Source organism: Lynx rufus, unplaced genomic scaffold (genome assembly GCF_022079265.1).
Source record: "Lynx rufus isolate CCGP_SWC_20201006 ecotype Redwood Valley unplaced genomic scaffold, mLynRuf1.p SCAF_1, whole genome shotgun sequence".
Taxonomy (NCBI): Eukaryota; Metazoa; Chordata; class Mammalia; order Carnivora; family Felidae; genus Lynx; species Lynx rufus.
Window position 1 is genome coordinate 146970118 of NW_025814823.1, and position 12692 is coordinate 146982809.

Genomic DNA, 12692 nt, shown 5'->3' on the forward strand with positions numbered 1-12692 from the left:
TAGGTGTAGAGATTACTTAGAAATAAAATCTAAAAAAAAAAAAGAAAAGAATCTTGAAAGTCCTTGGGGAGTTTTTATAGGGACAAGCGGGCATGGGCATTTTTGGCAGGAATGGGAACAGTGATTCGTTTGGGTATACTTGGGGCCTGAGGTGAGTGAATAGGCATGGCAGAATCTGTGACTGGTGGGTAGGGGACATTGGAGTTAGGTGAACCATCTCAAGTGAACAACATGGGATTTCAGGTCAAATCACAGATGTGTGCGTATGCCCACGTGCATGTATGCGTGTCCTTACATACATGCCTATCTAGAGAAAATGTACGTCAGCTCAGTTGTCCAGAACTTCCAGGGTGTGGGAGATAAGGAAGTAGAGGGTGAGCAGACAGAGACCATTTGGAAACAGAGTCGTCCAGCATCTGAGCCCTAGAAAGGCTCAGGTTTGAGGTGGAGATAGGGAGACAGTTCCCTGAGCCATGAATAAAGGACTCAAATCTGTCACAAGGGAAAGAAGACAAAGCTGCTATAAACACTATTTAATTCTAGGAGCACTTTAGGGGCGCCTGGGTGGTTCAGTTGGTTGAGCGTCCAACTTTGGATCAGGTCATGATCTCTCGGTCTGTGGGTTCGAGCCCCGCGACGGGCTCTGTGCTGACAGCTCGGATGGAGCCTGGAGCCTGCTTCAGATTCTGTGTCTCCCTCTCTCTCTGCCCCTCCCCCGCTCATGCTCTGTCTCTCTCTCAGAAATAACATTAAAAAAAATTTTAATTCTAAGAGCACTTAAAAGGCACCAATGACTATAGATCCTTAAACACTTCTCATTTTGCCTATTTAAACTAGGAACTTACAGCTTACTTTATCAAGAAGTATCTTGGTTTTTTGTGGACAGCATTGTATAGAGTGCACATGGTTTAGATCACGCAATTATGTTCCAAATGAAACTCTATTATTCACTTATAAAGGTCACAAGTAAAACGACTATTTTTGAAAAGGTGACTTTCACATAATTCTTTTGCATTTTAATAGCATGTTCATGGACATTTTATTCTGAACATGTCTTTAGTGCCTTAGCAAACAAGCCTACATAATATTTTCACTGATAAACACATTACTAATGGCAGAGCCTATAGACCAAAGAATGTAAGACTAAACATTGTAAGGTTGTTTGTAAGTTATGGCTCTCTGTGAGAGAACCAGACATTTGTATCCTTTGCCTAAGGCTGCTTAGAGACAGTTGAGCTGTCAAATAAAGTTACTAAATGGGCTTTTAATTTACTGTATATATCAGAACCTGAGGATAATGTTGCAAGTATCTGAGAATTGGCTTGTGGAAGAAGCTAAATTTGGCTGTTATCACTATTAAAGGGGCCATATTTGATTCATTGTTTTAGTTTGCAGAATTTAAGTATTTTTGAGGAGGTGCTGAGATAATATATTTGAATTAAATACAGTGGGCAGAGTAACTTGGAAAGATCTTTTTGCTCTGAAAATGGTTTTTATTTAGATAAAAGGGCTTAGGCCCTTTTCCGTGGGAAAAAAAATAGAAAATTTATAGGCTGTTATTTTGTTTTGTTTTGTTTTGTTTTCTCACCAAGGAGTATCTACTAGCTATCTTTCTTGATGACACAAGCCTGTTTCTTCCAATGTTACCCTTGATGATCTTGTCTAAGCATGTTGCTAAGATATGGGTTTAAATCAAGAAACCCCAGGGGTTTGCAAGCAGGAGGGTGCATGATAATGTTTTACAGGTATAGTACAGAGTGTAGTATTTGCCGGAAGTGAAGGGAGGTTTCTGAAGAAGGATCCACCTGAAAATTTCTCTCCTCTTACCAAAGTCTATAGCAGTGTATGGAAATCATGACCAATAGAGCCACAGGGAGAGAAGCATCCTTGCCTGAGTCTTCCCTACAGGGTGCATTTGCAAATGGGAATTAGCAGACAGTGAACCTCTCAGAGTCCAGCTCTGCAGGACTCTGGACATATTGCATATGGACACTTTCCAGAGAAACTGAACCGTGTTAATAATGGCCGAAAAATATTTCTCCATAGTTGGTATATTATCCCTAACCCAAAGATGTGATACGTTCATTGCTGGCCAATTTGGAACACAGAAGAGGAGAAGCAGACAAGATAGATCACAAAGTCAGGACAGAGGAAGCCCTGGGAAGAACGTTCCTCCAACCTGTCTCCTTGAAGACCGGTAATCTCTTGCATGTGTACTTGTTTGAACCTCACTTAGGTAGATCTGTCTATGGGTTCTAGATTTTTGCTTGGGTAGTGGTTTGAAGAAAAGATTTTAATCACCCATCGTGGAATTTCTGTTAAAGAAAAAAGTACCTCGAAAAGGGAAATCATTTGTGTAATAGATCAGGTGAAAGATGAGAGCACGGAGGTGAATGAAGAGATGGGGAGTGGCTGTGCATTAGGATTTGGGGAGAAGGAAGACATAAGTGGAAGAGAAACAGAGATATGGTTGTATGGTACACATGACAAACAACATTTAAGAATAGGCACTCCTAATATTCAATTTAAAATTTTATGTTGCACACAACACGTCTCTTCCTTGCTCACAACGACAGTCAATGGAGTCAGCTGGGTACTCCAAGGCTTTATGCAGTTGCTAAGATAGTTCTTTTTTTGGCCATCAGAGCCATATGCAAATAATATAAAAATAAAAATATGTGCAATGTCCGACATCTGTCTTCACCCCTTTAAGTACAGTTGTAAAATGTTAAAATGTTAATCAGAATGTTAATATATGCAGCATGTCTAGGGCCTTTATAGAATTAAACAATAGTTAGAAGTGGTTTCCCACTGTGCTTTTCTATTTATTTCCATTTTTTGGTAACCCACTTGAAATTCTGTCTGAACTATTTAAAAAGTAATTTTATCTGGGGGCTTAAAGTATCTTTATCCTACCTCTTTTATGGCAAGTTATGATTGTTATTATTTAAAAAGCAATTTATTTTTCTAATTAGACAAATTGTCATAACCGGTTAACTTTGGGTGCTGGAAATCTATGGTGACTTCTAAAGCTTTATATATCTTTTGCGTATACATTGTAAGCTAAAAACATATTGTCCAGAAATGTTACCAGTTAGCAATTTAATTCTTTCCGAAGGTTTCTCTTGTTTAAATGTGAAATCACAACTTACGCTTTTCTCTAGGGACTATTTATCTAAAAACACAGTTATTTTATTTATTTATTTATTTATTTATTAATGTTTATTTATTTTTGAGAAAAGAGAGACAGAGTGTGAGTGGGGCAGGGGCAGAGAGAGAGGGAGACACAGAATCTGAAGCCGGCTCCAGGCTCTGAGCTGTCAGCACAGAGCCCGATGTGGGGTTTGAATCCATGAACCATGAGATCATAACCTGAGCTGAAGTCAGACGCTTAACTGAGCCACCCAGGTGCTCCAATGCTTAAATGTTTTTTACGTAAACACGACATGAGTCTAACAAATAAAAATAATCCAAATAGTCGTTTAAAAAAATTTTTTTTAATGTTTAATTTTGAGAGAGACAGAGAGAGACGGAGTGTGAATGGAGGAGGGGCAGAGAGAGCGGGTCATACGATCCAGAGCAAGCTCCAGGCTCTGAGCCGTCAGCACAGAGCCCAACGCTGGGGTCGAACTCATGAACCGTGAGATCACGACCTGAGCGAAGTTGGACACTGAACCAAATGAGACACCCAGGCACCCCCAAAGAGTTATGTTTTTAAAGGCAAATATATCAATGCATCTTGGTGTGTGTGTGTAATTTTCTCTTCTTCCTTAGCCTAATCTTGAATTACTTGAACATGTTTGTTTTGTATCTCTGCCAATCTTCATCCCATTTCTCCAGCATTCTGATCAGCACTAGTCCTATATTATCATGAGGTTGTCACCAAAGCTAATATAGAATTTATTCTGAATTCACAAAGCTTCCCTCTTCTCAACACTTAAAAAATGTATATAGGTGGAAAAAAAATTAAGTTCCTTTTCAATGCTTATAGGGAAGTTGTTTACTTAAACTGCTTATTTCTTTAAAGTAATTACCATTCTTTGATGCTATTGACACAATTCCTTAACTTGAGTTTTTTGTTGAAACAGAATATGTAAAAAAGAGCTGTTAAAAATGTATTTTATCACCATGGCTAACGTATATCAGAATCTTGAAAATCAGTCATTTGATCCATCAGATGAAATATGAAGGTAAGTTAACTCTGGAGGTCACAAAAACCCTCTTTTCTCCAGCTTGTTTCTGGTGAACAGTGATGGTGCAGATGCGGCCCCTTGATGACACTGCACAGAATTCCTTCTGGCAGAAATGGGGATACAGGTCGGCTGCTTCTAAGTGCTCGGCAAGGCCGCAAGGAAAAAAAAATTATCAGCTAGAATTTTAAATTGTTGGCTCAGGGCACGGTCAGAGGATCAGGATTATTTTAGACTGATGTTTCTTTCATTACCACAGGGTTGTCATAGCTAAAATAAGACCTGAGACTTGCCGATGATGGAAGAAGTTGAATTTACAGCCTCCCTGGATCTCTTGTCTGTGGTTGGGAAGGAGGAAGACCAAGGGGACTGTAAAGGGAGCATCTGTATCAGTGTCAATGATGCTGAGCGTCCTGGTCCCCTCAGGGTCTCCTCTGCCAGCAGAGTAGCCCCTTCTTCCTTGTTGGGGAAGTTGGTGCTGCCTTGCCTGGAAACCTGCAAAGGTGAAGCTGCCTCCCTCATGGACCCTTTCCATTTCTTGTTTTTCCAAACCTGTAATTACCGTCAGGTCCCAGAACACCCAGACACCTTTGGGTCAGATCCAAAGTGTGACTTGAGAGGAAAGAGCTGACATCATAAGATTTGCAAGACTTTCACAATTCTTGTAATCAGAAAGCCAAGGGGATTGATACTAATGGTCTGCAGACAGGGAGGAAAGAACCTGGTTTGGGGAGGCACTCATTCTCTCAGCTACTGGGCACATTGGCTGCAGAAGACTCACATCTGAGCTCCTCCCTTGGAGTTGATCTCTCCTGAAGGGACTTCTCCTTGGAGCAGCCTGAATCCAAAAACTGGTCAGCTCAAGGACACAAAGACCTTGCCCCTTTTTTTCTTTTTAATGTTTATTTATTTTTGAGAGAGAGAGAGAGCGAGCACACGTGTGCACTTGCACTCAGGGGAGGGGCAGAGAGAGAGGGAGAGAAAATCCTGAGCAGGCTCACAAACCATAAAATCATGACCTGACCCAAGTTGGAAGCTTAACTAACTGAGCCACCTAGGCTCCCCTGACCTTGCTCCTTTCTTAATTTGGGAAAGCCATTAATTCAGAAAGGTCTGTCCTAGCTCTTAAATGTCTGTGGGGTTGGCCTAGGCCTCTGCTGCAAGTACCCAGCAGTTCAGCTTCTCCTTCTGTCCAGCTCTGCTTGCTGTGGTTCCCTCATAAATGTTATTTCTGAGACCACTGCTCTGTCCATTTCCTGTGTAAATTTGCATCTTAGAATCTGGATGGTTCCAGGAGAAATAGACCTGAGACAGCTGCTGCCAGGACTAATCCACAGAAGTGGACTGTAAAATGAAATGCTGGACTTGAATCCTTCCTGGGCTGCTGGCTGGCAGTTAAAACCCAACCTCCACTTACAGGTAGAATTTGTAGAGCCCTTGGCTTATTATGGTGTTGCAATTGGGAAGACTTTCACTGGTGTTGAATTATGGACTTTGGCGAAGGAAATGCACTTGTAGGTGCCATATCTTGAAAGTTCCAGAGATTCGGGGAGAAATGATAATTATAAGGGCTGTGGAATGGGATCACTGTTGCTACTGGCCACTGATACATTAGAGAAAGACAAAGAAATGCTGAGGGTGATTAATCACCACTTATTGGCAAAGTGTGAGTCAGAAGGTGTTTTTGGAAGCATGAAGGATTGGGCTCAGAACTTAATTAGAAGAGTAGCAAAGCTGCAGAGAAGGAAAGTGGAAATCCCACCCCTAGCAAGTCTGTATGTCAAGGTCTGGGCTGCCAGAGGGAAAGTACCGGACCCTGAGACTTGTATTTGGTTCACTGAAGTACCTTAAATCCCTGAACCCTCTGAGCCTGTGGAAGTGACCCACCCCTCCCCATAAGAGGCTAGTGCTCTGACCTTGTTTTGGAGATGACACACAGGGGTCTGCCTCGGAAGATAACAAGCACCTCATTTAGGATATAACCCCACCTCTGCTAGTGAAAACCAGATCAATTGCTAGAGTTGAGTCACAACATAACCTGGCCAGAAAGTGCCAGGCCAAAGAAGGCAGGAAAGACACTGTACTTTGAAGAAGCTATAGGACTTAGCCAACACATACCACCAGGAGTCGGGAGACCATGGATTGGACCAGATTCTGAGGGTGCTGGAGCATATGAATAGAATGTGAAGTTGGACAAGCGGAGTTTTTCAGTATGTGACAGAGGAAGTAACACCCTGACACGGACCTGGGGGATGGTGCCAACACGTTCTGAAGACAGCTCTTAAAAGCTTGGAAGAAGTAATGGCCCACACTGAGTGAAGGAGAACTGTGAGAACGGCTGAGACCAATAGTGGAAAAAGACGAGATACAGGCTAGAGGTGAGTGTGCTTGGTGGATATATCACGTAAGAGCAGAAAACACTGGCTTAGTTGAATTTGTGAAGAAAAGCAAAACAAAACTTGTGCTGTATTCTTTGAATTCCAGGGTAGAGGTCATTGGCAGTCCATAATTATGCATTACATTCTGGGTTGTCCCTATTAGCATATGGTTCACAGGCTGTTTTTGTTGGTGGTGGCTTGTTCACCATGTGTGTCCTGAGAAAGAGAGTATGTTGGGGGCTGTGTGTTCCACCTCAGAGCCCATTCTGGGTAGCCCTCTTTGCTCTGGGAAGGGGCTTTCCCTCTTTCACACGGTGTAACACATCTCCTCTGTTCTGGATGGGATGGTTAGGGGGCTGGGAAGTCTTGGGGTGCAAACCATAGTGGATGGTTGATGGCTAGGCAGTGGGCTGAATGATGCAGATTGGTGGCCTCAGTTCTGCCCAGACCAGAGCCTTCCTGTTTTTCTTCATCCGTTGTCTTCCATCATTTTTCTAATCCTGGGGAGCAACCTCTCTGCAAGCATCCATCTGAAGCTCTCAGCTCCTATTTGGCCAGAGTGTTGTTGGAGAGTTGAGTATCTTAGCTTTCTTTTTGCATTGGTGACTCGTGTCTGCCTCCGAGCACTCGGGTGAGAAAGCACTAGGGGGATGTAAGTGAACAAATTGAGTATTTCGGCAGAAAGATGCAAACTGATACTTCAAAATCTTATTGCACCATTTCACGAAACTCTTGATTGTTTGTGGTATGTGAGGTAACAGAAAATAGTTTGAGAACTGCTGAAATACATAACATTGTCAGACTGGACCAATCAGGAAACATTTCAGTCAAGTTGGAAAAATTGGTCTGCTCCTAAAATTTGTGGACTTTTGTAAGTTCCGCTGGGACAAGTTACATACACTTCCACTCATGTATTTACCAAGCTGAGGAACACTTGCAGACTTGGAAATTTATCTTATGACCCTAATTTCTTCTCCTATTTACCAAGACTAACTCACATTAAATCACCCAACAAAACTTGAACAAGCATCAATAACATTTTCCCCCTTACACAATTTCATTTTCATTAAAGGCTACATCAAGAGGAGAAACTCAATTATTTCAAGATAAAAAGTTAGGTTAGGTGGAACTCTGCATATTTGCCAGCCATCTGGTTCAGTCACAAACACCCCAGGGATCCTGACCATATTTGCAACTGAAAAGAATTTGAACTTGAATGACTTTTAAATTGGGACGTAAAATGTGGCAACCCAGACTATGCACAGATACTTAGCAAGGACTAATGAATAAATCTGTTGTGAGCACTATGCTCCATGATGTTGTCTTTTCTTCAGAGAGAACTAGAAGGATGCAAACATTTGTGAATAATTGAATGAAAAATTCTTTCCCTGAAATTAAACCATACCTGTAAAATACATTGTAAATCAATCTACTAACTACCTATACTGCATTTACCTCCTCTAAGGTCTTGACCAACACAGGCTGAGACAAGAGATGTCTCAGGATTATCACTTAATGATATCTCAAACTTTTCATGCAATGTCTTTGACAGTAAACAATTTTGAGACCATTGATTCTAATTTTAAGTCCCAGAGAGAGGATCTTTAGTCAATGAAAAAAAGCTTCACTTGCTACAGGAGGATTTGCTAAAGTAGGAAAAAATATTTTCAGTTCAAATGTCACTTGTTTCTTATTTTAAGAAACTTCAGCCAGGTCAGACCATGAGAAAATTTTTCATAGCACGTGGTTGATACAAATTTGACATTGTATTTGGCTTCACAATTCAATACATGTTGGTAAAAACACGTATTTATTAAGAATTTTGGTAATCTTTTTTTGAAAAATATATTGCCAAAGCCAAATTCATTGGGTCTATTAGAAATATGAGTACGACTTGCAAGTTTCACATTTTGACCTTTGGGCAAAAACTGTTTAGGTCTTAAGCTGATCATTGCCAGATTGGAGAAGGAATAACTTGGTTTGTACACAGCTTGGCATATAGTAGACTGAAGGGTAATCATTTTAAGCTTTAAGGCTTGGACCTTGGGAAAAAATTGCTACTTGATGTACTGTGCCTGCAAAGGAAATCACAAATGATGATGATGGTGGTGATGATATTGACGATGAAAATAGCATTAATTGAACAGTTGGTAGTGCCAGGCATTTTTAGAGGCGCTTACACATTAACTCATTTAATTAACAAATAATCTTAACCAATGGGATAAATGCTGAGATGAGTTCATTTCTTTCATAATGGAAGGCACTCCTAAAAGGACTGCCCAGATAAAAGATGAGGGTTGGGTAAAATATCCACGGGCTTCCTGGAGACAGTCAACCTTGACGGAGCCACAGAGAGGTAGCTGGTTGAGGGAGGAGCACTCCCATCCAGCTCTGGTGGACATTAAGGCAGGAGATTCGTTGTGGTCATTTAGCAGATGGAACAGCTCCACTGGGGAACATTACAGTTCCTTTAATCTCCCTTCTACTCAGATCATCCACCTTGCAATAAAAAAGGCAGGCATTTCTTTAGAAAGGAACTACTGCCTACCTTGGGGATGTAGGGAAATGTGTGGTGTGCTTTGAGTTGTTGCAATGATTGGAAGGGGGTAATCCCTGGCAATGAGTGCCTCAAAGAGTGGGGGGTGTTAAGTGTCCTGAGAGGTAAGGTAATCCCATACAGTAAAGAATTACTTTATCTAAAATGCCCATGGCCCTTCTTGAGAAATGCTGGAGGTAATTCAGGTCCTTGTGGCTTTACAGTGGCAAAACTGGCATAGAGGATGATGCGGTGGGGGGGGGGGGGAGTTTGTAGAATTAAATGTTGAATGTTTTTCCAGGTTTTTGGGAAATTGTTAGGCTCCAATGACAATGCACTAAAATTGTGGCACGTCACTTTGTTAAATAATTTTTGAATAATATATCTTTGCTGTGGAAACTTTAGAAGTAGTTTTACTAGGCATGTGAACTGACTCATTGCAGCTAGTTGAGATCATAAAGACAACAGACTTTATTAAATCAACATTTTTGTTACTTGCATAGAAGTGAAGAACTCTCATAGCCTCAGACCAATACTGTATGCTTGTAAATTTTGGAGTTTTTTGAAGGTTTCTATATGTGAAGAGATAGATAGAGGTAAGCTTTAATTTTATTTTCATTGTTTTATTTATCTCTGTATTATTTCAAATAGATTGGAGGGAGTTTATTTACATTACACATCAAAACTGACTTGTGCAGTAAAGCTTTACCTTGTGAGATGAGGGTATTTCTGCAGAACAGTTGTTACCTGATAGCTTTCCTCCATGGACTCTTAAAACATAGGCAGCAGTCTCTGGATGCTGTGAAGCTATATCCTGGCTCAATGTTTCTGTTTCCAAAGTCCATCCTGAACAGTGTTGTTCCGCCAAACCCTCCAAACACCAATGCCTGGGATTTCCTCCACTGAGCCTTTAATACGGAGTCACTTCTCAATGAATGTCATACTTTGGTGGTTTCCTGTATCTTTTTGGTGGCAACTAACTGTTGTCATATGGTTAGTGCACCTTTCTAATTAACGTTTATTATTTTTAATCCACCCAAGTAATTGGTTATCATTCTTTTCTTGGAAATTTAGTTATTCTTCCCAGTGGAGAGGATATAAAATAGAAGTTTATTCTTTCTTTTTCATATAGGAAGTATTCTGATAGGAAGTCTTCATGTCTTTAGCCATTAATCTTTCCTTTGTTTTGTCTAAAGCTAGGGATGAAGGGGCAGGCCTTTGTCCCCTCTGCCAGGGTCAGATGGTTGGCCTCTGTGCTCTGCAGAAGCCATAGAATTAAGGAGGCTGAAGGGTGGCTAACGGAATTTCAAGCTATGCATTGTTCGTGTCTTACATTTGCCTTGGAGTATGTTGTAGCAGATTCAAGTAGCTGTACCAGAGCCATAGGCAAATTAGGAAATCACTTAATAGATTTATTAATGACATAGTTTATATGTTTTATACTTTGTAGAATTGATTAATCAATTAAGTGTTTAAATAAAATCTATAATTTAATTTTATTAAAAATTATGACCTATTGACATATACAATGGAAAATACGATACTATAAGGCAAAATTTAACAGTGATTTTGTTTTCTCCCTCTGGGTATTTGGATGAGTGATCTTCATTGTTTGGATGCTTATCTGTATTTTCTGGAATTTTTACTATCAGTACATATTAGTTTATGATAAAGACATTAATTATCAATTTACACCTAATACTAGCCTTTGAGGTGAACTATTATTAAAACAGCATTATATTGTCCTTGCTTTTGGAAGCTTATAATGTAGCATATTGTCCAAGAGTTATGCAAATAAAAATTTAAATAATTATACATTAAAAATTTCCATAGTAACAAAATGAACAATAAAGATATTTCATGGTAGTATGTAATGATGGGTGATAAATAACTTTATGCCTTTAGATAATCTCATTTAATTATGAGAAAAAAGAAGTTGTAATGCTGGTGTTGTGACCTTTTTTCTGAGATGAGGAAACTGAGACCTGTTTTTCTATTTGATTTGTGAGTCTGTGTATAAATTCTAATATAATACGTAATACTTACAGAGTGCTTACAATGTGCCAGCAGCTGTTCCATCATTTTCCATGAGGTTACGTATGATACAGTGGTTAAGAGGGTGACTCTTTGGACCATCTGCTTGATTTACATCTTTTTTTGCTAGTTCTAAGAAACTCTGTGACTTTGTGCAAGTCATTTAACCTCTCTGGACCTTCATTTTTTCTTTGTAAAAATGTAGGTAATAATACATGTATCATTATAGGGTTAAGTTAATTAAACAGATTGTATATGTAAAATACTTTCAATATAGTGTGGTATATTTTGTTAGCCATTACCAAAATATATTCCCTCAATCAAATTCTATAACCCTATGAGGCAGGCATTTATGAGATCATTAATATTAGCATTAATATCTGTACTTTTAGATGGGGGAAATCAACGCCAAGATGATTTTCCAAGAAACAGTAGTGGCAGAGCTAGATGTGAACTGAGGGACCCTGGCTCTAGTGTCTGTGCTTTTAACCACTGTATTGAACTCTGTCTTCAAATTATAAGTAGCCCAATGTTTCATTTGATAAGTGAATTTGTGGTAATGTGATAAGGAATGCATGCCATGTGCACCCTTAGAGTTTAAAAAAGTAAACAGTTGTCTCTGGTACTTTATCAAATAACTGAATTATCAAGTAATTGAACCTTATGTCCTTACTTAGGGCAGGGGTAGAATTCTTTATCTTCTCTCCTCACTTTCCTGTATCTTACTTATTCTCTGCCCCCTCCATCCCTGTACCCTCAATACTCTTTTTTCTCTTACTGGCATTGTGTTGTCTTTTTTCTTTACTTTTGTTTTGTTTTGTTTTCTTTCTTTTTTTGTCTAAGTGTCCATGTTTGTAAAGTAAAGCTCACAGTGGGCTTAGATCTTTTTTTTTTTTTTTTTTTTTTTTTTTCTTCCTGAGATACAACTGAAATCTCAGAGGCTGTCAACTTCAGGGTGGAGTTTGAATTCTTGTCCCCAAAATATTCTACACAGTTATTGTTATAGCCCAGTACTTTAAATAGGATAGAGTTTGATTTCAGGATGACATATAAATGGCTTCAATTAGTTTTTATAGAAGGAGTGACAATAATAGGGCAGGCAGGCAGACAGATAAATAGATACACACTAGATACACATTTGCTGATATAATTGGAATTAACACTGGAAGACAAAGAGCAAATCTAATGAATAAAATATTTATATTTGAAGAATATTCTAAGTTCAATAAATTCAACTGAATTATACTAGTTTAAAAATTTTTAATTGTGAGTTATAAATATCAATTGAACCATGTATCACTTGAATGGCTTAGTTTCTTAATCGGTTAAGACTGGTAGTTCTCAACCATGGTTGCATATTAGAATTGACTGTGGTTTGGGGGAGGGGGGAGTGGTAAAAATTCCCAAAGTCCAGGGACACCTAGGTGGCTCAGTAGATTATCTGATTTCTGCCCAGGTCATGATCTAATGGTTCTTGAGTCTGAGCCCCACATCTGGCTCTACTCTGACAGTAAGGAGCCTACTTGGGATTCTATGTCTCCCTCTCTCTTTGCC